The 24,412-nt window shown below is 47.1% G+C and overlaps 1 pseudogene; it reads right to left on the bottom strand.

Moving 5' to 3' along the window:
* Positions 1–267: 267 nt before the first annotated feature.
* LOC147711101 (uncharacterized) overlaps positions 268–24,412 on the bottom strand; it is a 36,655-nt pseudogene continuing 12,510 nt past the window's right edge.

Here is a 24,412-nt window from a genome sequence, read left to right as displayed (position 1 = left end):
ACGGTGGATGCTTGGAAACGTGTGGCGCGTTTACTGGGTGTTTCTTTTCTCTACTCGCCGGAACTACCTCTGGCCTATCACCCTGCTCTTTCTCTGTTACAGGAGACGGGGTTTCAGCGTCTTTGTAAGCGACTTGGGATCCTTACATGGGGTGGCATTTTTCATGAGGGCACTTTCCGTACCCGGGCACAGTTTTTTGGTGCTGTCGACGGTTCCCCTTTGGAGCTGTTTTATTATATTCGCCTTAGGCAGGGCCTTCGTGCCTTGCTACCGGATTTTCCTGCGGAACCGGAGGTAACCCTCCCACTCCACGTACTCCTGGTTTCTGATGGTCGTCATTTGGTCTCGAAGCTGTATGGTGCCATTAGGCGGCAGCGTGCTGTTCCGTCCAGTCGGGTTCGGGAGCAGTGGGACGCTGAGCTGGGCATCACTATCTCTGATGAACAGTGGAAGTACTGCTGTGGTGTTACTGCTAACGTCTCCTCCAGTTGCCGTCTGAAAATTATACATTATAAATTTGTCCAACGGTTCTATTATACCCCGGCGAGGAAACTTCGGTTTCGACTGGCGGAGGACGATCGGTGTCTTCGGTGCCGGGTGGAGGGTGCCGACTTCCTGCACCTGGCGTGGGAATGTGCGGACGTTCTGGAGTATTGGATGCAGGTCCATGCTGCTCTTCAGATTATGACTGAGGATGGAGTATTGTTCGACCCTTTGGTCCTCCTGCTGGGATAAACCAAGGAGGTGCCTGCCTCCCACCATAGATTTGCTGATGTGGCCTTATTGTTAGCTAAACGTAGAGTGGCCTGTTGTTGGGGACGTGGCAGGGTGCCACGGTTCAAGGACTGGCTATGTGATCTCATTTACTGTCAGGACCAATATAACGTTTATGCGGAGCTGATGCCCGTGAGATGTAGACCCAAGGATTTTTGGAGCCCGTTACAGGTGTATCTCCTCACTAGGGCGGTGCAGGACCCTGAGTCGGAAAGTGAAGACCGGGTTGGAATTGGTTAACGCCGGCGTAGTGTTTGCTGTGCCGCACTGACATTACACGGGTCTCTGGCGTGGGTTGAGGGGGGGATTGTCTTCCTCTTCTGCTGAGATGGTGGGTATACACGCCCTACTGTGATGTCACTGTTCACGGGTTGGTGGGTCGATGCATGTCTTCTTATCGATGGAGTTCGGAGGGTGGGCCTGTGTGGACCACGTCATGCTTGAGGGTTGGACCGTCCGCTGGAGTGCTACGGTTCTCCCCCCCACCAAGAATGTACGCTAAAAGCTTCTGCCTCCTCCACGGGTAGCTGCTATGTTTAGATACGCTATGCGATGCGTGTTTACAATTGCTTTGTCCATTGCTGCATGCACTGTCGTATATGTCGAATTGTACTCTGGACTGTCTGATCATTTTGTCATATTGCACTGTCCATTCTCATCTGTATGTACCATGATTGCACTGCTGCTGTATCTTGCCTATCTCCAAATAAAGGTTTAAAAAAAAAAAAAGACATTATGGACACTCCCAGAGGACTGCACTCAGTGCATAGAGAGAGATGTACGACGTTACGACGCATGGTTTTACCACGCGTACCTTTACAACGCGTTTTTTACAACGCAAGTCGTTACCACGACTTGCGTTGGAGGGGTGCGGACTTAGGAATTTTTTAATTAACTATTCCAACACCAGCCTACATACAGTAGGGAAGGTGTTGGATAGTAAATTAAATTATTCCTTGTCCTGTAGCGCCCTCCAGCGCAAGCCATGGTTACGACTTGCGTTGTAAAAGACGCGTTGTAAGGGTACTGCGGAGTAAAATCCGCGTCGTAAAGGATGTTCCCCATAGAGAGCTATTGCTGACTAGAATAGGAGTTTCGTTTAACACCTTTTGCCAAATGTGCAATCTTAGTTAGTTACACAGACAGACTAATAAGAATAATCTAGTAATACCACAGGGAGTCATAGTCGAGGCAGGATAAGAATTTAGATACAGTCTACAAGAAGATCAAAGACGATCTAGAAAAAATCGAATGAGGAACGCTAGGAAAAAATCATGCTGGTGGTTTACTACATGCCTGGATCCAGTGAGTTGTCCGTGATAAAGTGTCAAGGGATTCACTAACCTGCCAAATTGCAATGATTGGCTTGGTCGGGCTCAGTGCGGCCGTAAGGATTACTGTCAGGGACCAAGGGTTGGAGGGACCTGAGAACGGGAATTCAGGTAATGTCAGCCGTGCTTGATCAGGTGTGGAAATTACTGGGCACTGAGGTATTTGCAATTACCTTGGCTAGGCGGGTCAGGCCGTGAATTTCAGGTCTATTCGTGCTCCCTAGATGAGGTCGCTTGAATCGGCAACCGCGAGTGCTAAATAAAAGGGAAATTGCATTAAAACGGGATTATGGCACTGGATCAACCCTAACGATACAGGGAGAGGGTCTCGGTCGGCGCTTACCTTATTACACCTTAGAATCAGTGGGAGGTGGGAGGTATTGCCGTAGAAATGGGAGTCTTCTGACTGTGAGGGTTAGCAGCCCTTGGATTGTCACGCCGCTTGAATCGGCGGTCTCTGTGGTGAAACGGAGGACTCGTGTTAGGAGCTGGGTGATCAAGGGTGAACATTAGCTTGATGTTAAGGGGGAGGCCAGGTCGGTGCTTACCGTGATCCGCGGTGGGATCTGCGGTGAGTAGGGAGAGAAGACACGATGGTCTCACTGCAAAGCGCCGGCAGCGTGGATCCGTTGTTCCCGGGTCGCTCGATTCCTGCAGGCTGTGAATATTAAGCTGCCAGAATGGAAGACGGACTAAACGTGCAGGCCGCGGTTACAGCGGCCATGATGGAGGGGTTTAGGACCCAATTGACTGGGCAGGCATGAGTAGGTTCAGGGTTAGGGATTAGGGACTTGGTGATATCTCGTGGGTGTGAATAAGGGTGCATAAACCAGTGATTAGTTATTGGGTGCTATACCCTTGGTGAATTTACGAGTAAAGGTGCATGCTCTACTGAGGTAACTAGCCTGTTATGCCTGACGTTTATACACATTGGACTAATTTACAAAGGAATTTCTGTATGGCAATGGTCGCAATAATACATTCATTGCATTGAGTTCAATCAGAATATATACTTGAAAAAGAAATTTTCTATTCCATGCAGTAATACCAATTATCCAATATAAGCATACGTCAATGAATTATTCGAATGTCATTGAGAGCTCCGAAGATCAAGAGTTCATGTGAGGAGGGAATTTTGGCTTTTAGAGGAGAGAGGTCCAATCCTCTGTCCGGTTTAGTCCTGATGATGATCCCGGTTCATTAGGAGCCAAGGGATCGAAACGTTGACGCTTAAAAACAGTGTTGCTGAAATCTATTTGTGTATTATTCTGCATACACTGTATGTCAAGACTTGCTTTGATTGTTTTATTATTTCGCAAGCGACAACTGGCTCCAAAACCCTTCTTGCCTGTTAAAACTTCTTTCACTCTATCTCCTTCTATATTCTAATGTTTTTTCAATCTTTCTGGTTAGGTACAGGATTGTGCCCTATCTAATTCCTTGTATATGACCCTCTCTTGGTCAAATTTGATTCTAAAAATTTGAAAATTAAATATTCCCTCCCCGGCTGGGCTGGGAAGCTGTACTATAGCACTTATTGTGGTCTATATGTTTATTTGTACCTTTATTGCATTCCCTGAGGACCCTTGTTCTCTCTAATAATTAAATATTGGTCAGTCACTGCAGGATGTAAACTAAACAACAATTGCTATTTTTTCTGTTTCAATGAGATCATTTTTTTCTATAAATAATGCTCGTCCTTAACAAGTACCTTAAAATGGTCAAACTATGTAGTTTTCAAAGCTTGTGTCTTTTTGCAATTTATGATGTTAAGAAATAGACCATGAGTGAGAAAGCTAAAATAACTGTGGGGCATATTTATGACACAGATTTACAAGAACAGATAAACCTGGGAATGAGCCAAAAGATACGCCTCCCCAGGAGAGGTGTAACAAGAAGAAATATCTTTATTTCTCAACGTTTTTTCCTCTTTCTTTGTGTGCTCATTCTGCATCACACATCATGCAAAAAGTCTTTCAGGATTGTTTTTGAGCAGGAAGGTGCCCCTTCCTTCCTGCACAAAAACAATCTTTCCTACAACACAGGCACCCTTGCACAATGGTGCAAGGGTGCCTGCATTGGCGCTAGGCTGGCAAAACTGCACCAGCGTAAGGGAAAAGGACAGGAATGCGCCTTATTGGTTAAATACAGCAAATTTGTACTCTTTCCTTGTGTCACGGGGCAGCACAGCAAGGTGACGTGTTGCGCTGCCCTGCACCACAAAAGTCATAAATATGCCCCATTGTTTAGATGGATTTCTGTTACGCAATACACCAAAATCAAATAATATGCATATCAAGTTGAGTACGTGAAAATTGCTTATTCGGTCATATAGAGGTCTTAAAATGTGGGTATGCACTGCTAAATGTCAAATAAATAACAGCTAGTGTAATTGTTTATTCAAATTAAGTCCTCTGAATTTCATCAACATCAATTATGCCAGACATTATGAAATGTCTCAAAGTAGCCAAAATATTTTGTATTCTATTCCTGTCTGTTGACAATTGATGCCTTTAGAAAGTTTGAATGTAATGTGAAGCCAATGAAAATGGTTTATTCAGTCACTTAGACTTAGCACCTATAGTAAGTACCAAATTATAGGAGTACAACAGGGTACTCTATTCTAACCACATTCTAGACATGGGTGCAGCGGCAAAGGGGCTGTCAGCGGGCATACCTACTATGTGCCACAAAGAGGTGGCACACAATCTGTGTGCTCCTTGAAAAGGGAGAGAGGTGGTCCTATGGATCCCCCAGACATTAACCTGCAAGCGAGTGCAGTCCCAAACTGCACCCGGCTACAGGGGGCTATCTGCCACCCTTTGAGACCATGCCTGATTGCCACCAGCATGGTGAAAGACAGACCAACAGGGCATTTCATTTACTATAATTGGGTACACTGACCAGGTCTGTTTCAAGCACACCCATTTAAAAGTGTGCTGAGACTAAGTCTAGGGCAGTCCGTCCGTTATATAATATAGCCCATGTGATCCGCTTCCTTCATTCTAATTTGGGGCACAAATTCACTGAGACACTATGATGTTTTATTGGACACCCGATCAAACTTTCATCAACATCTGCCTGCACTGATGAGCTTAAGGTGAAGCATTTGCATCCTATTTAGTTTCTAATACCTTCCGCTGTGGCCATCCTAAAACGTTGTCACCTTTCTTGGTAATATGTACTCCAATAGGAATCCTTTCCCTGAATTGAATTTCTGTTTTAAAATAACTACAAATATTACCCTTCTGCTAGCCCTCCCAGTCACTGTACTTATACATGAGGCTGTCCCCACTTTCAGACCGTGGCTCCTACCCACTCTTTCCTTTATTTTTATTATTAGGCAGACAAGTTCATTCAGAGGCTCCCTCCTCCCTTTCTGAATTCCTGCTTATATCCAAGTCTAAAATAGTAGATTCAAAGGTGAATGATTCACTCTGTGACGAGGAGGATTAGCCTAACGGGAATTATGATTACCGGTATGCGATAGGTGCATAACCCCCCATGCCTGTCCTCCGAGTCACTTTACGTACACTTGAGGATTTACCAAAATCAATTAGTACCAAGTCACAATTATATCTTGCTATGAACCTAAAACATATTTATTCAACATTTACTTCATTGTTGGTTTCAAAGCTGAAGTCTCAGAACTTCCAGGATTATTGGGAAACAAATCCTATCTATAATGGGACAAAAAAAACATCTCTTTCGCCCATGTGGCCTCTCTACAGATTTCCTGTAATGATAACCCTCCTCTTTTTGCCCAGAATGTAGCCATTGTTCTTGGTTATCTACCACAGATGTTCTTAGTAGTTCTTCCCTTATGATACATAGTCCTGAGTTAAAAACTGTTCGATGAAGTAGAGAGAGAATGACAAACTCCGACAAGCTGACAAGGTTCAGTGATTACTCCGATTTTCAAAGGTGGAGACAGAACGTCCCCAGCAAGTTACAGGCTGAAAGCAACTTTGGACGTGGACGCGAAGCACTACTCCTCATTACTTTTGGATGATCTGACTACTTGGTCTGACAGCTCAAAACGAATTCCGCTTAATCAAACAGGCTTCAGCAAAGGGTGCGGGACAACAACAAATATTTTATCACTCTCACTGATAGCCGATAAATACATCCTTTTAGACCTGGCACCTTGGCGTGAGTCTCCCTTCCACTTTTTGCTAATGTGCCTCAGATGTTTTGCTGGTGTTAGCTGCTCAAGGCACTGCGCCATGGCCAATCTGTGCCGCAGTGCAAGTGCTCCCGATGTAAAGTGTACCTGTGATTGGTTTCCATGATTGGCTCATTTGACTTACTGTTAGTCCCCAGTAAAGCGCACCAGGAGTGCCAGGGCTTGTAAGGGCAAATACTGCTAGTGGGCCTGCAGCGCTGGTTGCGCCACCCACAGAAGCAGCCTTTTAAAATATGTCTAGGGTCTGCCACTGCAGAACCTGCATGCAGTCTGGTACTGTCATGCTGGCTGGGAAAGTGCACACATTTGCCAGCCCCTAAACCTTCCCTTTACTTCATGTGAGTTACCCCTACGTTGGGCCCTGGGGTAGGGTGCATTGTAAGCATAAGGAAGGACTAGCCCTGATGTGTGTGGCATGTCCTAATAGTGAATTCCTGCCAATTTCGTTTATCACTATTGTAAGGCCACCTACTCTCCATAGGCCAAAATGGGCTGCTGGAATTATTACACTATAAAATACCAACAGACTCAGGGAGCATGGTAGATAGTCAAGTTTAGTATGCCTAAACTCAGAATAATAAAATATTTCTTTTAATAAAGTTTATTTTAATATCCTGTGTTTGCAAATGTTACTTTTAGAAAGTTAGCATTTGCTTGTCTAACCATTTCAGCCCGCCTCTGCCAGGATGTGTATCTGCGGTCTGGGTTGTGTGAGTGACAGGGCTAGGGATGACAGGTGATGGGAGTGCCCCTTGACTCTGAATAGGGCTTGCTCTGCCACCACAATGCTGGCTCCACCTCCTGGGGAGCGACTGATGACTCTGCCTGACACCTGGCCCAGGAAGAAGGGGGACTGTCAATAAGGTATCCCTGGACTGTACTAGTCATCTCAATGCTGGCTCCCCCTCCTGCGGAGCGTCTGCTGCCCCTCACACTGAAAGAAGGCAGAGTCTGCAAAACAAGGTGCTCCAGGACTGAAAAGGACTATGCAAAGGCCCCCCTGGCCTGTAAAGACAAAAGAAACTGACTATAAATGTAGGAGCCCTGCTCCTAAGAAAGGAGATCCTGCTTGTGAACCAAGACGCCCCCTCTGCCTGAGGAGAAGGAATCAAAGGAAGCTGAAGGAGAAAGACTGTCCCTAACCTGGGGGACGGACCAACAGTGTTAACCTTGCTGCCAAAGGAGAGGAAGCAACTCTACTGGAAAGACTTTGCTTTTATTTTTACTTGCTACAAAAACTTGTGCTTTCCAAGCTGATCTCCAAGGGCCTGGAAGAGAGCTGGCCCCCTGACGGAGTCCCGGGAATATTGGACTCTGCCTGCCTGCTAAAGCTGTGAAGAAATTGCTTGGCTCTCCCCTGCCGCTGGATCCGCTACAAGTGCGTCCTGTGTCCCTGGACCTGCGTGAAGCCGTCTTGTGCCTGCCCGCCCCATGTGACCCGCTCTGCCTTGAGCTGTCCTCGCACCATGTCGCTGGGCTGCCAACACCCGCTTCGCCCTCCTGTTACGGACCCCGCACTCCCTGCCGCATTGGAAGGAGAGATCGTAATTGTGCCGCAGCACCGGAGACGCTTTGTGCATCGAAGCGCACCCTCTCCTGTGCGCGCGCCTCACGAAAAAGAAGCATTTGCCTGCTTTCATCGGGCACCCTCGGAGTGTTGGTGGCGTACGCCAGAAGCGTACCGCAATCACACCAGCCTTTGTTTTTGACCCCCACGAGATGTACTGCCTTGCCTTGGGGCCATACGCCTCACATATGCCTGCAATTTCAATTTTGACCCCCACGAGACGTACCGCCTTGCCTTGGGGCCGTACGCCTCGCATCTGCCTGCAATTTCAATTTTGACCCCCACGAGACGTACTGCCTTGCCTTAGGGACGTACGCCTGGAATCTGCCTGCAATTGGAGAACAAGCACCCCTGATCCTGCGCAGAGCCGGTCCTAGGCCTTCTGAGGCCCCGGGCGAAAGGGAAGATGTGAGGCCCCTTTAAGTGCCTTACTGCCCGCGCTTTTCCCGCATTTCATATCGGGCCCCCTGCTCTGCGGGGCCGGCAGCGGGCCTCCTGAGCGCGAGGCCCTGGGCAGCTGCCCATACCGTCCATGCCTAGGACCGGCCCTGATCCTGCGAGCTGTACCGGCCTGTGGTTCTGTGCCGGGTATGACTCGCACTAGCTTGCTCGGGTGAAGTTCGCCTCATACGCTGAAGCGTATCAACTTGCCGCCATACGCTCGAAGCGTACCCTCTTGCCCCGTACGCCGGAAGCGTACCATCTTGCCCGCACCTTGTCCCCGAGGCTGCGCCGCACCCAAGGGCCGCACTGTACTTGAGTACAGGCCGCCCGTGCCGCTGCTGCCTCTAGAGGAAGCTGCCTGCCTGCCACAAAAGGACGTCTGCCTCCCAGCCGGACCGGCTCTGCCAGACCAGCGTCCTGAGTCCGCCCCGCACCCGGGGGGCCCGCGCATCAGCAGGAGCTGTGCTGCATCGGACTAGAAAGTCCAACTGTCATTGAATCCAGAACTGCACCTTTGGGGGGAAGTTAAAGTATTAGAAAAGCATTGAAGAAGAACCTTAAAAGCATTTTACAAGAAAGCATCGTTTTTCATCCCTAAAGTGGTTTATAAGAAAGCCTTGTTTTATGCATTAGGGAAACGTTACACCAGCCTTGTTTTTCCTCACTGAAACATTCCAAGGAAGACTAGTCTTACCTTTTGGAAGCATTCTGTCTGATCTAAAGACACTTGCAACAGGGAAGCCTATACCCTTAATTTCAAGAAAGTATTGTGTGCATCCTAAATTTCAAGTTATTTAAGGTCTTGTGATAAATCTGAAAATCTCCTATCTTTTACACAAAGTATACGTATTTTTACATAAAATACAACCTGGTGTCCATTTCTGGGGGGGGGGGGGGGTCAGTGTTTTTGCTGTGTGTAGCCATAAATGCTTAACTGACTATTGCGCCCTAAGCATTAGCCTTGTCTGCTCGCGCCACGCAACCTAAAGGGTGAGCAGGGGTTATTCTTGGAGGGTAGGTCCCTTGCCCTGACTAGAGGAGAGGGTCCCTGTCTGGTTGGCATAGGTATGCACTTGTGACAGAGACCCCCAATTCTAACACATCCGAAGAAAAAAGCTGTATCATTGACCTAAAGGTGGCCTTCGACAGCGAGGACCGTAACATCTTATGGGGAAAACTGCGCAGCTGGAACGTCCCGGATAAAATACTCAGAGGAATATTGCTCTTATACTCCAACACATGGATTAGAGTAAACCTGGGATATGGGCAAGGCTATAAAAAAAGTTAAAACCAGCAGAGGGCTCAAATAAGGTTGCATCCTGGCCCCCCCTCTTTTGAATCCTTTCATGGCAGACCTTGCGCAAAAGCTCAACAAGATCACATCCCACCCACCTAAACTAGGTACCCTACCCCTACCCCTAACCCACTTATCCTACGCGGACGATGTCATTTTGATATACACTATTCCAGAGTTACCACAATGAGAAAGAAGATCCTGCTATTATTATTCTAGAAAAGGCACACATGGTCTCTCACCCCTTCTATATCATGGGTATCCTTTTAAATTGTATATATGTAAATAAATGTGTAAATGTAATGTATTTTATAACGGGTATTACATGTTTTCTTATACATACTGTATATGTATTGTTTACAGCCCTGAAGAAGCCCGTGTTGGGCGAAACGCGTAGGCTGTGGATGATATGAAACCTAATAAAAGCATTTGAAAACTACGCCATCTGTTTGGAGATTCATCACTCCTGTCATCGATTTATGTTTTATGCACGGCATTTGAAGCCAAAATCTGCATTGTACACGTTGCCGCTCCACATGTGTGTAAACAAGAGACCATGGTACCACTGCCATCAACACAGTCCTCTTTCCCTGCTTCCTCAACTACTGCCGAACAGAGGCCTCTTGATGGTTCAGAAGTTGTAGCAGATACACTGGTGTTCCAACCCCCTTGATTGTGGAAAAAAATACTTGTGCTTTCTCATGGGTTGAACAAAGCCCCTGTAAAATTCTTCTGTTGGTTGGAATGATTTGCAACTTTTCCATACTCAGTAGGAAACCAAAGGAGGTTAGAAGGCTTCACACTAATTCCACACTGGCTTTAGCCTTTGAAAAAGATGACCCAATAAACCATTCTTCTACGTAGGGGAATATTTGAACACCTTGTGATGAGCAACCAACACAGCCAATACCTTTGTAAACACCTTCCAGGATGAAGACAGACTGAAGGAAAGTATTTTGAACTGATCATGAGACTCTACAGTGAACCTCTGGTACTTCCAGAAATCTGCACCTTTTAGAACATGTCCGGCAGTTTGAGAGTCATTAAAAAGTCCTCATGTGAAACCAAAGGTATAATAACCACTTGTAATGGAACTATTTTGAATGATATATTTAGACTTATTTGCTCATGTTCTTGAGATCCCACATAGATCACCATTTACCTCACTGTTTGGGAAATAATAATGGAATTGAACAAAAGCCTTGAAACTCCAGAACCGGCATTATTGCTTCTTTCTGCAACAAGGCTTGAGAGCCCAGATTGATTGATTCTCTCTTCTGATTGGATCTCAGCACTTGAGTCTGCACAAAGAATGGTTCTGGTAGGGGTCAGAGCAACTCTATCAAGTAGCAATCTTATTCAATTTAGAAGACCCACATGCCCATGCATGCACCTTTTTCCAGTTATTGAAAGTCTCGTTTTTCTTCCTTCCACCATATTATAGTGATTGTCATTGCTTTGCTGGTTTCTGCTGCAACTGTTGTGGCCAGGTTTACCTGCCTGCTCAGCTCCCCAACCACAAACCCACCCTCTAAAGGGATAGCTACTCTCTTGTAGTCGGGGCAGTCTCTTTATATGGGTGTGCGTGCGTCGCTCCCGTGTTTCTTTGCCATATTAAAAATGTGTAATCAATAGATGATTCCATTTATTTTCTTTACTCCAGTGCGTGGGATGACCATCACCCCGGCAAAGAAGTTACATGGGGAAGGGAGGAAGAAGCCTCTGCTCCAAGCCTGCTCGATGATAGGCCGGTGCCGGCCTCCTTGGGGTGAAGTGCGCATGTTGGGTTGGACGGATGCCTTTTTCTGACCAGCCTGACATGCTCATTTGAGCCATGTTAATGTTATGTTAATGTTAATGAAATGTTAATGTTAATGTTATGGGATCTTTTACAGCGCACGACTGTCCCAGTCAAGGGGCGCCCCGGCGCTTGCAGAAAGAAGGGGAGTAAGCAACAGCGGAAGGAGATCATGGATTGCCCACCTAGAAAATTTTAGCAGAAAAGGTGGGTTTTTATGGCCTTTCTGAACAACAGCAGGTTGTTGAGTCCGCGAATTTGAGAAGGTAGATCATTTCAGAGCCTGGCTGCGAGGTGCCGGAAGGAGCGAACGCCCATTCGGGCCAGCTTGAAACTGGGGACGACTGCCAAGTTTTGGCCCTCCGAACGGAGGGCACGACAGGGTGATTATGCTGTTAATAGAGGGCTCAGCATAGGTGTCGAGGTAGTTTTCAAGACCTTGAATGCGAGGCATAAGGTTTTAAAATGGATCCTCTTCTCCACCGGGAGCCAGTGAAGTTTAATGAGCGTGCTACTCACAGATTTGCAACGAGGGAGGCCTGTCAGTGCTCTAGCCACTGCATTTTGGACTCGTTGAAGTCTGGATTTTTTGGCCTGGTTCGCTCCTACAAGTAAGGAGTTTGCGTAGTCCAGTCGTGAGAGGATAGCTGACTGGACTACTAGCTGACGTGTCTGGGGGTCGAAAAACTTTAGTATAGGCTTAAGGTTCCGAGGGATCCCATAGCACATTGCTGCCACCTTTTTTGTCTGGTGGGTAAAGTTGAGGGCAGGGTCTATCCAGACTCCCAGATTTTTCACCTGGCTTTTAGGCTCCGGCAAGTTACCAAGTGCCTCGGGCCACCATCTGTTATCCCAGGCCGCCGTCTCTTTTCCCACCAGTAAGACCTCAGTTTTGCCAGCATTAAGCTGTAAAAAGTTTGAGGTCATCCAGTTTGTAATGTCAGTAAGGCCTTGTTTAAAATTCTGTGCACTCAGTCCATCATCCTTACTCAATGTTACCACTAGCTGGGTGTCGTCAGCGTACAATACTAACGACAACCCCCATCTCTTGGCCACCTCAGCCAGTGGTTGAACATAAGCGTTGAATAAGGTCGGACTGAGTGCAGACCCTTGCGGTACTCCTTGACTGATAAGGCGCTCTTTCAACAGGAACAGGGGAGTGGAAACCCGAAATGACCTGTCTGATAGAAATGCATTAAACCAGTTTAGTGTTATACAAAACCGAGCCACCCAATATTCCCAAAGGGACTGGGTATATATAACAAAATACAAAATGTCCCTGTAGGAATTATTTGACCATTAATGTCTAAATTATTAGTTCGTCACATACGCAATCGATTATGTACCAGAAGCAATGAAGAAACAGAATTAAACTGTTCTTTATTATGCTGTTATTTGAATAATTTTCTTTTTTCACACCAAATGTACGATATGGCAACAGAAAATACTACTACATTTGCAAAATCAATTAACAGTAGTATATGGCAACTTTTGCTAATAACATGGAAAAACCAATGGCATGTCCTTAAAATTAGAGTAATTCCAAGGACATGGCATTGGTTTCTCCATGTTATTAGCAAAAGTTGCCATAAACTACTGTTAATTGATTTTGCAAATGTAGTAGTATTTTCTGTTGCCATATCGTACATTTTGTGTGAAAAAAGAAAAACGAAAATTATTTGAATAACAACATAATAAAGAACAGTTTAATTCTGTTTCTTCCTTGCTTCTGGTACATAATCGATCGCGTATGTGACGAACTAATAATTTAGGCATTAATGGTCAAATAATTCCTACAGGGACATTTTGTATTTTGTGAAACCAGTTTAGGGCTTGTCCCGATACTCCAGCCTCCTCAAGTCGGAATAGCAACACGTGAGACACCGTGTCGAAGGCAGCACTGAGATCTAAAAGTATCAGTGCTGCCGTCTTACCAGAATCCAAAATGGACCGTAGATGTTCTGTGACACTCAGGAGTACCATCTTGGTGCTATGTCCTGCACGTAAGCCATGTTGGGAATTATCTAAGATGGAATTAGATATAAGTAATTTAGTCAGAATGGTGTTGACATGGGATGCGGCTACTTTGGCTGGCCAGGGGAGCAGCGAGATGGGTCTGAAGTTCTCGGGCAAAGAGGGTGTCTAATGTGGGTTTTTTAATGATGGGGGTTACCAAGGCTTGCTTCCATCTGGTGGGTATGATGGCAGTGGAAAAGGATAGATTTATAATGTCTTGGAGAGGACTGAGAATAGTCCAGTCCTTTGCTCTGAAAAGTTCAGGTTTTAGGGGGTCTACAGGTGAGCCTATTTTAATCTTGTCACAGAGTTTGAGGAACTCCTCTTGGTTCAATGGAGGAATCTCAGTGAGTTTGTGGGTAGCCCTGGTGGCTAAGGCTTTGAGACATGGCTTGGCTTGGAAGGCATTATATATCTTCTGGATCTTATCAATAAAGAAGGATGCCAGGTTTTCACAGTGTGTCGGGGGAGTGTTTAGTTCCTCTGCTGTTTTTTTTTATACTTAGCTCCTTTAATATTTTGAAAATAGTTTTAGAGGGGCATTGGCTACAAATAATCTCCCTAGCATAGTACGAGGCTCGAGTTCTGCAGATAGTTCTATGGTAGTTTTTTTTGCAGCTGGTCATATTGTGACTTCAGCGTGGGGTCATAGGCCTTTCTCCATTTGTGTTCGGCAATTTTACAGTTTTTTCTAAGGGAGGCAAGTTCTTCATTGTACCACAGACTTGACACCTGGGAGCGTGCCCTGGTCCAGTTGGCTGGTGTAAGAGCGTCTAGCGCCTGGGTGATCCATTTCCAGAAGCCTTTGTAGCCTAGTTCAACGTCTTTGTTGGTTTTACGGGGTCGGTTTTGAGGAGTGTGTGAAATTCTTCAAGGCGAAGTTTTCTCCAAGGTCATTTCAGCACTTGCTGGGCAGGTTTTGACTTGGATGTGCCCCTGACAGGTAAGGTCATGATCGCCAAGAGGTGGTCTGTCCATGTCATGGGGATAGGAGCCTCTACTGTCACATCTTCCAAATTAGAAATGATGGGGCCAGGAGATGGCCACCAATGTGCGTAGAGCCACTGACTAATTGGCAGAGCTGAAACGCGGCCAGGTCTGCAAGCAGACTGCCAATCTTCTTATCTGTGGTGAGATCAAAATGTATGTTTAAGTCGCCAAAAATATTGAAATTGGCTGTCTTAGTTACCAGGGAGCTCACGGTTTCAAGGAGGGCCTGAATAAAGCTACTATCTTGTCCTGGAGGTCTGTAAATCAGGATCCCTGATAGTTAACTGAGGGCTAATTTTGATGCTATAGCGGGCACTTTCGCTACCTTCTATGTCGATTTTAGTGAATAAGCATGCATATTGGGATTTGGCCATCATCGCAATGCCTCCACCCCTAGATTGTCTATTTACCGTGTATATAGAGTATCCTAGTGGAGTGGCTAGATTAATGACGGAGTGCATGTCTTCTTGCAGCCAGGTCTCCGTAAGGAATAGAATATCTAAGGCATAGTTTTTGATTAGGTCCTGTATTTTCAGATGATGATTGGATAGGGATCTAATATTAATTTGTGCGACGGTAATTAGCTGCTGAGGGAGGGCAGCAAGGGATGGGAGTGTCAGAGGTCTGGGAAGGCTATAGCCACAAGGACACTTGAGGATGTTTTTCTGATGTACAAGTGACAATGTCTTACATGTGGCTCCTGGGGCGTTAAGATTTAGAAGATCTCCTATGGAGTAGACAACAGATCCCCTCCTCTCCGGGCTAAGGTCCCTGGCGAGAGGCGACGTACAGGCGCGGACGGGCGCAGACGGGCTTGTCTTTGGCGAGTCTTCGGCGCGCTGAGAAAGCGCCCGCTGTGCCCGTCCGCTGCGCTCCTGTAGTGCCATCTACTAAATCCGGGTGAGGGCCCGTCTGACTGGTGCAGGATGCACAGCGGAATTCGTAGTCACATCCGGTGTGCCCCTGTGATCGTGTTCCCTCCACAACAAGCTGACCAGGTCAGTGGTGGACCGGGGAAACGAGGTGAGTGAAGTTTTAAGATATGACGAAAAACAGGTTTTAGAAAATAGTTTAAAATGCAAGTGCAATCCTGCTCAAAGATTGAAATACAGCGCTGCGCGCCTCTCCTTACTTTTTGCTCAGCCAACGCCAGGCTTTGCAACGTAGGTGCTGGGGAATTGCTGCTGATGTTTCCAAGGCTCCAAATGAGCGTTGGCAGCCCCTGACCCAGCCAATGGCTTGCTCAGGGGCTGCTAATGCTCATTTGCTCTTTAAAATCAATTGCAGATGCTCTTAGTGACCGAATTAGTGTTTGTCCGTAGGGTTCGCTTTGGGAGGGTTGCATGGATGTTCATTTGTAAAATGAGCTTCATACCTAAGGTCTTTGTATGTGAATGGCTTCAAAGCACTAAGCCGCCATTGAAATGATGGGCTTTTGGGGAATGCGGACCAGTCTTTGGCTGGATGAATAGGGGCTTTTACATATGTCAGTGGCTTTAGTACTTAATTTGTAATAGGATGAGTGCTGGTGCCCAGAGCTCAGCACAGACACCTGCGATCGGTGCTTTGAAATGTCAGCGCACCTAATACCAAGGAGGGACAGACTTAATTTTACCTCATGCCTCTTCCATCCACTATCGGAATCTCCCTACCCCTTGCGGGTTCCGGTTTTCTCCCTCTGCAACAGTTATTCCATCTCTCGCACCCCCTTCTTCCCCCTTGGTGTGCTTTCCCTGTTGCTCGCAGTCAATGTTTGATGAGCAAAATAAGTGCCGGTCCCCAATGCATTCACAGGGATGTGCCGAGCGAATCCTGGCTCATTAATATACATTTTTTTGTTGTTGCAGATTTAATATAGCGCGAACTAGACCGAAGGTATTGGAGCACTTTACATGATCACCTGTTACTTTACACATTCAGGCACGGGGAGATTAAGGTAAGGGGCTTAATTTACAAGCCTCTTGCGCCACTTCTGCATCATTTTTAGGTCTCGCCTTTTCCATTCCGCAGGAATGGAAAATGCAGAGAATTCTAGTGCTCCAAATACTCGTCAAACTAAGGCTTTTTTCTGTGCGGTTTTCGTCGAGTTCACGTGAATCACGTGACCAAACAAGCACGCGCATCAGCCTCCCTCCCTCCCTCCTAATTGCATTTTTTCACGACCGCCATCACATCAAAGGGCTTCTCCCAGCATGTGCTCAGCGGCTTCTCCTCCCCTAATTATTCATGGCTGGCCGGCCGTACTTTCAGTTTCCTGGCCGCTCTCGTTTCCCTAATTCTCTCTCACGCTATCATGTGCCCTCTCTTGTACTGTTTTCTCTCTCAGCTCCCTCTATATCTTTATGTGTCAACTGTGTCTCTCTCCAGATTATTTGCCTACCCGTTTGTTTCATTTCAGTTTGTCTGTCTTATTCGTCCCTTTGTTTTCTTTCATCATATGTGCCAGGCTGTCACCCCTCATCGCTCTTTTTTCTGTTTTCTGGATTTGCTTGTTATTCATGGCTGGCCGGCCGTACTTTCAGTTTCCCGGCCGCTCTTGTTTCCCTAATTCTCTCTCACGCTATCACGTGCCCTCTCTTGTACTGTTTTCTCTCTCAGCTCCCTCTATATCTTTATGTGTCAACTGTGTCTCTCTCCAGATTATTTGCCTACCCGTTTGTTTCATTTCAGTTTGTCTGTCTTATTCGTCCCTTTGTTTTCTTTCATCATATGTGCCAGGCTGTCACCCCTCATCGCTCTTTTTTCTGTTTTCTGGATTTGCTTGTTATTCATGGCTGGCCGGCCGTACTTTCAGTTTCCCGGCCGCTCTTGTTTCCCTAATTCTCTCTCACGCTATCACGTGCCCTCTCTTGTACTGTTTTCTCTCTCAGCTCCCTCTATATCTTTATGTGTCAACTGTGTCGCTCTCCAGATTATTTGCCTACCCATTTGTTTCATTTCAGTTTGTCTGTCTTATTCGTCCCTTTGTTTTCTTTCATCATATGTGCCAGGCTGTCACCCCTGATCGCTCTTTTTCCAGTTTTCTGGATTTGCTTGTTATTCATGGCTGGCCGGCCGTACTTTCAGTTTCCCGGCCGCTCTTGTTTCCCTAATTCTCTCTCACGCTATCACGTGCCCTCTCTTGTACTGTTTTCTCTCTCAGCTCCTCTATATCTTTGTGTCAACTGTGTCGCTCTCCAGATTATTTGCCTACCCGTTTGTTTCATTTCAGTTTGTCTGTCTTATTCGTCCCTCTGTTTTCTTTCATCATATGTGCCAGGCTGTCACCCCTCATCGCTCTCTTTTCTGTTTTCTGCATTTGCTTGACTCTTTCACTTCCGAGCTTATTAAAGCATAACCCAAGACAGAATACAAACCACTTTATCCATTAGCATTATCCTTTTTATGAAATGTTTTAATCTACTTGAAGTTGTGCGGGGCTTCTCCGAGAGGTAATGAGGTGTCAGCATCTGCTGGGGACCGAAGAAGCTTCCTCCTCTCAAGACACAGACGATCCTCAATTAACTGAGCGCCAGCAAAAGTGGGCTGGGACCGACTCCATTAAACCCTTCAGATGCTTGAGAAGAATCGATGTAATCATTTCATACAGCTAATACCCAGTGAGGGATGAGTGTGCATGCGGCTATGCAGACGACGTGCAAGAGAGGCGCGGAAACAGGAACGCGTGAAGATCCTTACAATGAGACACAGCGTTAATAGGTGCGCGTGATGTGCAAGGATATTATGATATGCAGTGAACCTTCCATAGTTACTATTAAACATGCATCTTTCCCTATGCAGACAAGCACAAACAGTGGAAACAAGTACGGTGTTGGTGGCCAATACACTGACTGAATACGACCAGAAGCATCAAACAAACAGAAAGCCACAACCTCAGCAACCACCAAAGAAAATGATGGTTGCAAGCATATCCAGGTCCTTTGAAGTTCATGTCAGTGCTCATCAAACAGCAGAAGCAGAGGCTGGGATCAGTCCTTGGGACTGCCTGCTGCTGGGCAACGAGAAGGCACTCAAATATCAATAAAGACTATTAGATGGCAATCAGCAGTTAAACTAAGCCAGAACACAATTTGCAGTTTTTTTAGAGGTTTCTCACTTCAGAAGGTTTGCTGGTTTGTGGCCAACTAATTATGTCATTTGTATAGCTTATTTTTGGGCCATTTATTAAAGTCGTTTTTCCATCACTAAAACTTTCACATAGTCATTTTGGCTAGCCTCCACACAACCACACACCCAACCACACACACAACCACACCACACACACAACCACACAACACACACAACCAGACACCCAACTACACACACGCAACCCCACACACCCACACACACCCCCAAACACCCCCACACACACAACCCCACCACCATACACGCATACAACCACTCACGCATACAACCACTCACACATACAACCACCCACACATACAACCACTCACACATACAACCACCCAAACAACTACACACACAACCGCACACACACATCTGTCGCCCTCACTCTATCTATTCCCCTCACTCTATCTATTGCCCTCACTCTATCTCTTTATCGCCCTCACTCTCTATCAATCTATCTATCGCCCTCACTCTATCTATCGCCCTCACTCTATCACCCTCACTGTCTATCTATCGCCCTCACTCTGTCTATCTATCGCCCTCTATCTATCTATCGCTCCACCACAGCATCACTCAGGGGCACCACAGCATCACTACCACAGCATCACTCAGCACTACCACAGCATCACTGGTTCAAATATGTTCTCTCAATGTTTGAAGCTTTATTGCAAATGTCACAAAAAAGTTAATATTTCACTTCTGTTCTTGGATTTTAGTCACTGAACATAATCTTCACAACAGTTATTTACAAAAGTTTAAGCTATTGCCATTAAAAATTACAATCACTTTTCTTTAAGTATTAATTATTTAAAAAAATTAAAAGCCAATGTTAATTGTAATATCAATACACCTAAGTAAAGGCAATACAAAACATGTGACATTACAAATACTAAAAGTGTCACATATGCTAAAGTTAAAAGTATTGGCATTGTAAATCACAAAACATAAAAATAAAATGTCATTTACAAAACCAATAACTCCAACTTTCCTACTGCGAGACCTATTGGCAACGCCAATGCTTGCTACATGGGCCTTGTAAATCTGCCCCTAAGTGATTTGCCCAGAATCACAAGATGTGGACGCGACCCCGAGGCTCGAACCCTGGTTTCCAGCACCAAAGTCGGCAGTTTAGCCGAGGGACCACATCCTCTCCTATGAGGCGTAATGCCTGTGAATACCACCGAATGAACACGTTGCACTGCAGCCCGTTAGTACAGCAGTCCCAGAGCACTAACAAAATCGTGTTGCAACGCAAAGCAGCAACAGCTCTGAATGTTAGATGTCGTGGCCATTATTGTGTGGAACCACTAACGAGTATTTGAACAGCAGGTGGTAGAGACACAACTCATTGTTATCCTTGACAAGTCACACAGTGTAGCTGAAGGACACAGGACACACTGCAGAGACCTCTCAGCTTTACATATCCAGACACGTAGGCTTTGTGTCGACCAAGTGATAGCAGCTTTCGGAGGGACGCTTCCACTTGTCAGCAAAGCTCTTAGGCTCGAACTGCTGCATTACAGCGCTTCTAACCTTTCCATACAAGAGGCGCTGTGCACAAAGACACGCGCGGGGATCAACACCACACCCCGTGATCAAGGAAGCCTTCCAGCTGTTAAGGCACGTGTCCTTGAGTTACTTTAACACCATGCGCGCTAGCGGAATTCCGCTCGCACGCTGGGTTTTGCGGAAATGCACTTTACGTGACGAGCTGGGCTCGTCATCAGCGTGCGAGGAGGCTACGCCATGACAAGCCCAGCTCGTCATCAGCGTCGAAGGGGTTAAGGGATGTGTCCAGGATAACAGTGCACTGTCTCCAGCTCTGACCTGTTCTATTACTCTGTCTAACACTCGCTTCCACTCTCCCACACTCTCCCTACCACTCCCCCTCCCTCTCCCTCTCTCACACCCTCTTCCACTCTCCTTCTCTCTTCCACTCTCCCTCCTTCTCCCACACTCTCTCTTCCACTCTCCCTCGCTCATATTCTCTTCCACTCCCCCTCCCTTTCTCACACCCTCTTCCACTCTCCTTCTCTCTCTTCCACTCTCCCTCCCTCTCCCACACTCTCTCTTCCACTCTCCCTCAGATTCTCTTCCACTCCCCCTTCATCTCTCACACTCTCTTCCACTCTCCTCCTCTCTCTTCAACTCTCTCCCACTCTTCCACTCTCCTCCTCTCTCCTCCTCTCTCTTCAACTCTCTTTTTCTCTCACACTCTCTTCCACTCTCCTCCTCTCTCTTCAACTCTCTCCCTCCCTCAGACGTTCTCTTTCCCTGTGTTCCTCTCTGCTTCTGAATGTATCTCTGATTCCAGGCCCTCTTCTTTCTTCCTCTGATTTCTCCCTTCTCTCTCCCCATCATTATCTCACTCTTCTTTTAAATCTCTCTCTCTCACACACACATACTGCTATTCATCTTAGTGTCTCTCTGCCTACCCCTCTCTCTGACTCCCTCCCTCTCTCTCTTGTGCTCCCTTTCAGCACCCCCACTCCTTCTAGTTGCCCAGTTAGAACATGCATGACACCTTTGTTACACCACTGCTTGAAGAAGAGGGTTTTCAAACCTTTACTGAGGGCAACATTGTGAGCAGGCTACTCTCGTTTCCTCACAGTGCAGCCTTGTAAATATTTTCTCCCAATGGTCCCACTTGCACGGGCCGGCTGCCATTTGTCCCTCCGTTACATGGGTTTTGTATTATGCCTCACAATAGGACCGTGGGCACTCTCGGAACACAGAGGTGTTTTTCTTAAAAGACCTCCACATGCTCCATAATATGCAAAGTGATATCAGCCTGAATCCAGCATAACAGGCTTAAATTATTTTGTGCCCTAATGATGTCCTAACTACATACAATTGCTTTATCAACCTTCTTGCGTTATCAAATTTGCTTGAAAATGTATGATTTGCCCACTCTTTTTTTCAAACTGTACCCAATGGGAAAACCCCCTGAACCTCCATGATGACGTTCAGGCTATAGTCGCTCACCACAGGGCACTCATCCTGAACTTTTATGCCCACTACATTCAAATATCACCAGGTGCCACTGCTGTAGGGCTTACAGTTGATGCTTTTGCAGAAAAGACTTCCTATGATTGTAGAGTTTAAAGGGCTGCAGTATTTCCTTCTCTGCCGACTTTTTAGGTTTTGACTGGCGATGCGCACGTAGTGCGCATTGGCCAAAAACCTTATGATTTGTGTGTGGGGGTCGGGTATACGCCCCCTCCTCCCATTGGCTAGCTCCATAAATGGAGGCTAGCCATTGGGAGAGGGCTCTGTCCGTCAATCTCGGACCAGATTCGGGGGCGTTCCCGAGAATTTTTGGCTTTTGGCGACGTCACGCTACGTCAGCCAAAAGCCCTCGGGAACGCCCCCGAATCTGGTCCGGCATTGAGCCGCCACCCGCCTTCGGTGGGCGGGCTTTATTTTTATTTTTTCTGAAGCCGTGTTTTGTTTACTCTCGTCCTGCCTTTTGCAGGAGTGGGCTCCGCGATTTATGTTGCCGAGCAGGTAAGTGTGTACCCGTTCCCGCCCCCCCTCCCGCTGTCTAATTGGTTTTTAACTTGGTTCGTGTTTCCGTTAACCCGCCCCCCTCCGCCGTTCCCGCCGGCCCCCCTCTCGCTGTCCTCCCGTCGTCAACCTTGTTCTTCATAGGCATCAGCAAGTTAATGGTTTCTTGGAAAGGGGTTTGCCGCTTGGCAGAAGGCACTTATGCAGTCTTTGTAACAATGCGGCCAGTCTCTGAATGTCCATGGATCTATTGTTGTTTTTCGGCAAAATGTGCAAAATGTAGCTGGAGCCAATCTCGGTGCCAAAGGTTTTGAAACCGAAACAGCTTTGACTTTCGAAGCTGGAGTGGTCAGAGCCTAAGAGATGGAGCCTCTGCGCGTTACTGAAAGGCTTTAAAAGTGGTTCTGGTGCAGAGGATGGGGCAGTTGAAGCGGAATCTCAGTGCCAACCACGGCCAGATGTTAATGGCGGCCCGGGGGATTTGTTTCAAGGATGCCGAAGGTGTTGGTCTGAGCAGTGAGGGGTTTGAGTAATCACAGCACCTTGATCCGGCGGCAGATTGTGTGATTCCAAGTCCATCTCCAATTCAGAGTCCAAATTTCCAATCAAAAACGCCCCTTCAGCTGCAGAGGCCTCTGGATCTTACTCTTCCGGTTAGAATCTTCCTGTCCAAAGATATTGGAAGTCTGTTCTATTTCCAGTCTCTGCATAGGTGTGTGTAACTTCTACAGGCCCGGGTGGAAACTCTGGCGGGGGCTGTGCAGTTGCACATGTGTCTTCTGGGTGTGTTTGTGCGGCGAGCGTTGACAGGGTGTCCTTACCCAGCGTGTGATTACTTGTGCACACAAGCCAGGGATGTTTCACGAGGTAAGAGAGTTGTGTACAGTATCTAGGACTTGTTGCTCTTCGGTAGTAGGGAGTGTTTGCCGAGTGTGTGGCCAGATTGTGTTTGCAGGGCACTGTACTGTGTGCGTGTGGCTGTAATGCTTGGAGGCTGTGGTGTGTGCGTGTGGCTGTAATGCTTGGAGGCTGTGGTGTGTGCGTGTGGCTGTAATGCTTGGTGGCTGTGGTGTGTGCGTGTGGCTGTAATGCTTGGAGGCTGTGGTGTGTGCGTGTGGCTGCAATGTTTGGAGGCTTGGTGTGTGCGTGTGGCTGTAATGCTTGGAGGCTGTGGTGTGTGCGTGTGTCTGGGTTGCACACAGTAATGGTGGTGGCACAATTGCGCGTGGTCGTGCTCCTTCATCGGCTCCACGTGAAACCCGCCTCTAACTTATGTGTTGGGTTTGATTGTTAAAGTGGATGTTCTGGCGAGGACGCGGCCCGCCCTGGTGCCGGCTGACGGGGGGAGGACCTGCCCAGACAGGGGTTGATACGTGGGCCTCGGCTGTCCTCGTTTGCCCCTGAGTCTTGTTTGGAAGCTGTTTGCCTGAGAGCAGGACGTTGTGTCCCTAGCCTAGTGTGCGAGTCACGGGGCGTTGCTTATCACACCATTTCTGCGTGGAAAGACCTCTGGTGTTCTCTGTTTGGGGGGAGACCTGCGTGTATGCAGTGTGCTGGTGTCTTTCGTGCACAAAGTATGGTGGTTGTTTGTGATTTGCACACCAGGCCTGGTTCTGCATCTTGTGGGGGGCAGGGCACTATAAGGCATTTCAATATCTGTGTTCAGCGTCCTATTTGGAAATCGTTGCACAACCTGGGGTGCAATCTATTGAGGTGTAGCGTGTGAGGGGCCTGTGTGCACTCACTTACTGTGTTGCGCGCCGTGGGTTGCACTCTCCGCGCCCATCTGCTGCCACAGGGCCCTGTCGCCACTTCCTTTTTCACACTTGCACACAGCAGCACTTGCGAGGGTGGCTCAGGCCACTAGGGTGTGTGTGTTTGTGCTCTGTGTGTCCCGGCACCTTGTACCGCGTCCCGTTCGGTTGTTTGGCGGTTGTGCTTAAGCTTTCTTAACATTTGAAGAGCTTTTGTATTTTGTTGGCTCACGATTGTCATTTGTGCTTCATTTAATGTAACGTTTGCTTTTATATTTTGTTCACTTGTAATGTTCTCATGTATCAGTTCTGTTCCTATTGTGAAGCGCTCTGACACCTTTGGGTAAAGTCCGCGCTATATAAAAACGCACAAATAAAAAAAATAAAAAAAACGGATCTTTCCATCCCACGTCGCAGTACTATGTCGATAGGAATCCTTCATGGGGGTGGTGTGTGTGAGGGGGGAGGGCGGGGGCTGGAAGCGCTGCTTGCCAGAGGTTTCAACCTCAGCCGCTGACCTTGAGCGGTGTCTTTTCTTCCTGGGCCTCGGCTACACTGGACCAGTAACATGCAGAGACCCTGGGGCTGCCCCGGAGCAAGCACGGGAGCCCTTTTCATGGACTGGGAAGGAGGGGACGATATAT

Source organism: Lissotriton vulgaris, chromosome 5, assembly GCF_964263255.1.
Source record: "Lissotriton vulgaris chromosome 5, aLisVul1.2, whole genome shotgun sequence".
Taxonomy (NCBI): Eukaryota; Metazoa; Chordata; class Amphibia; order Caudata; family Salamandridae; genus Lissotriton; species Lissotriton vulgaris.
Note: the sequence above shows the minus strand (reverse complement) of the source record. Positions and strands in the feature narration are given on the sequence as shown.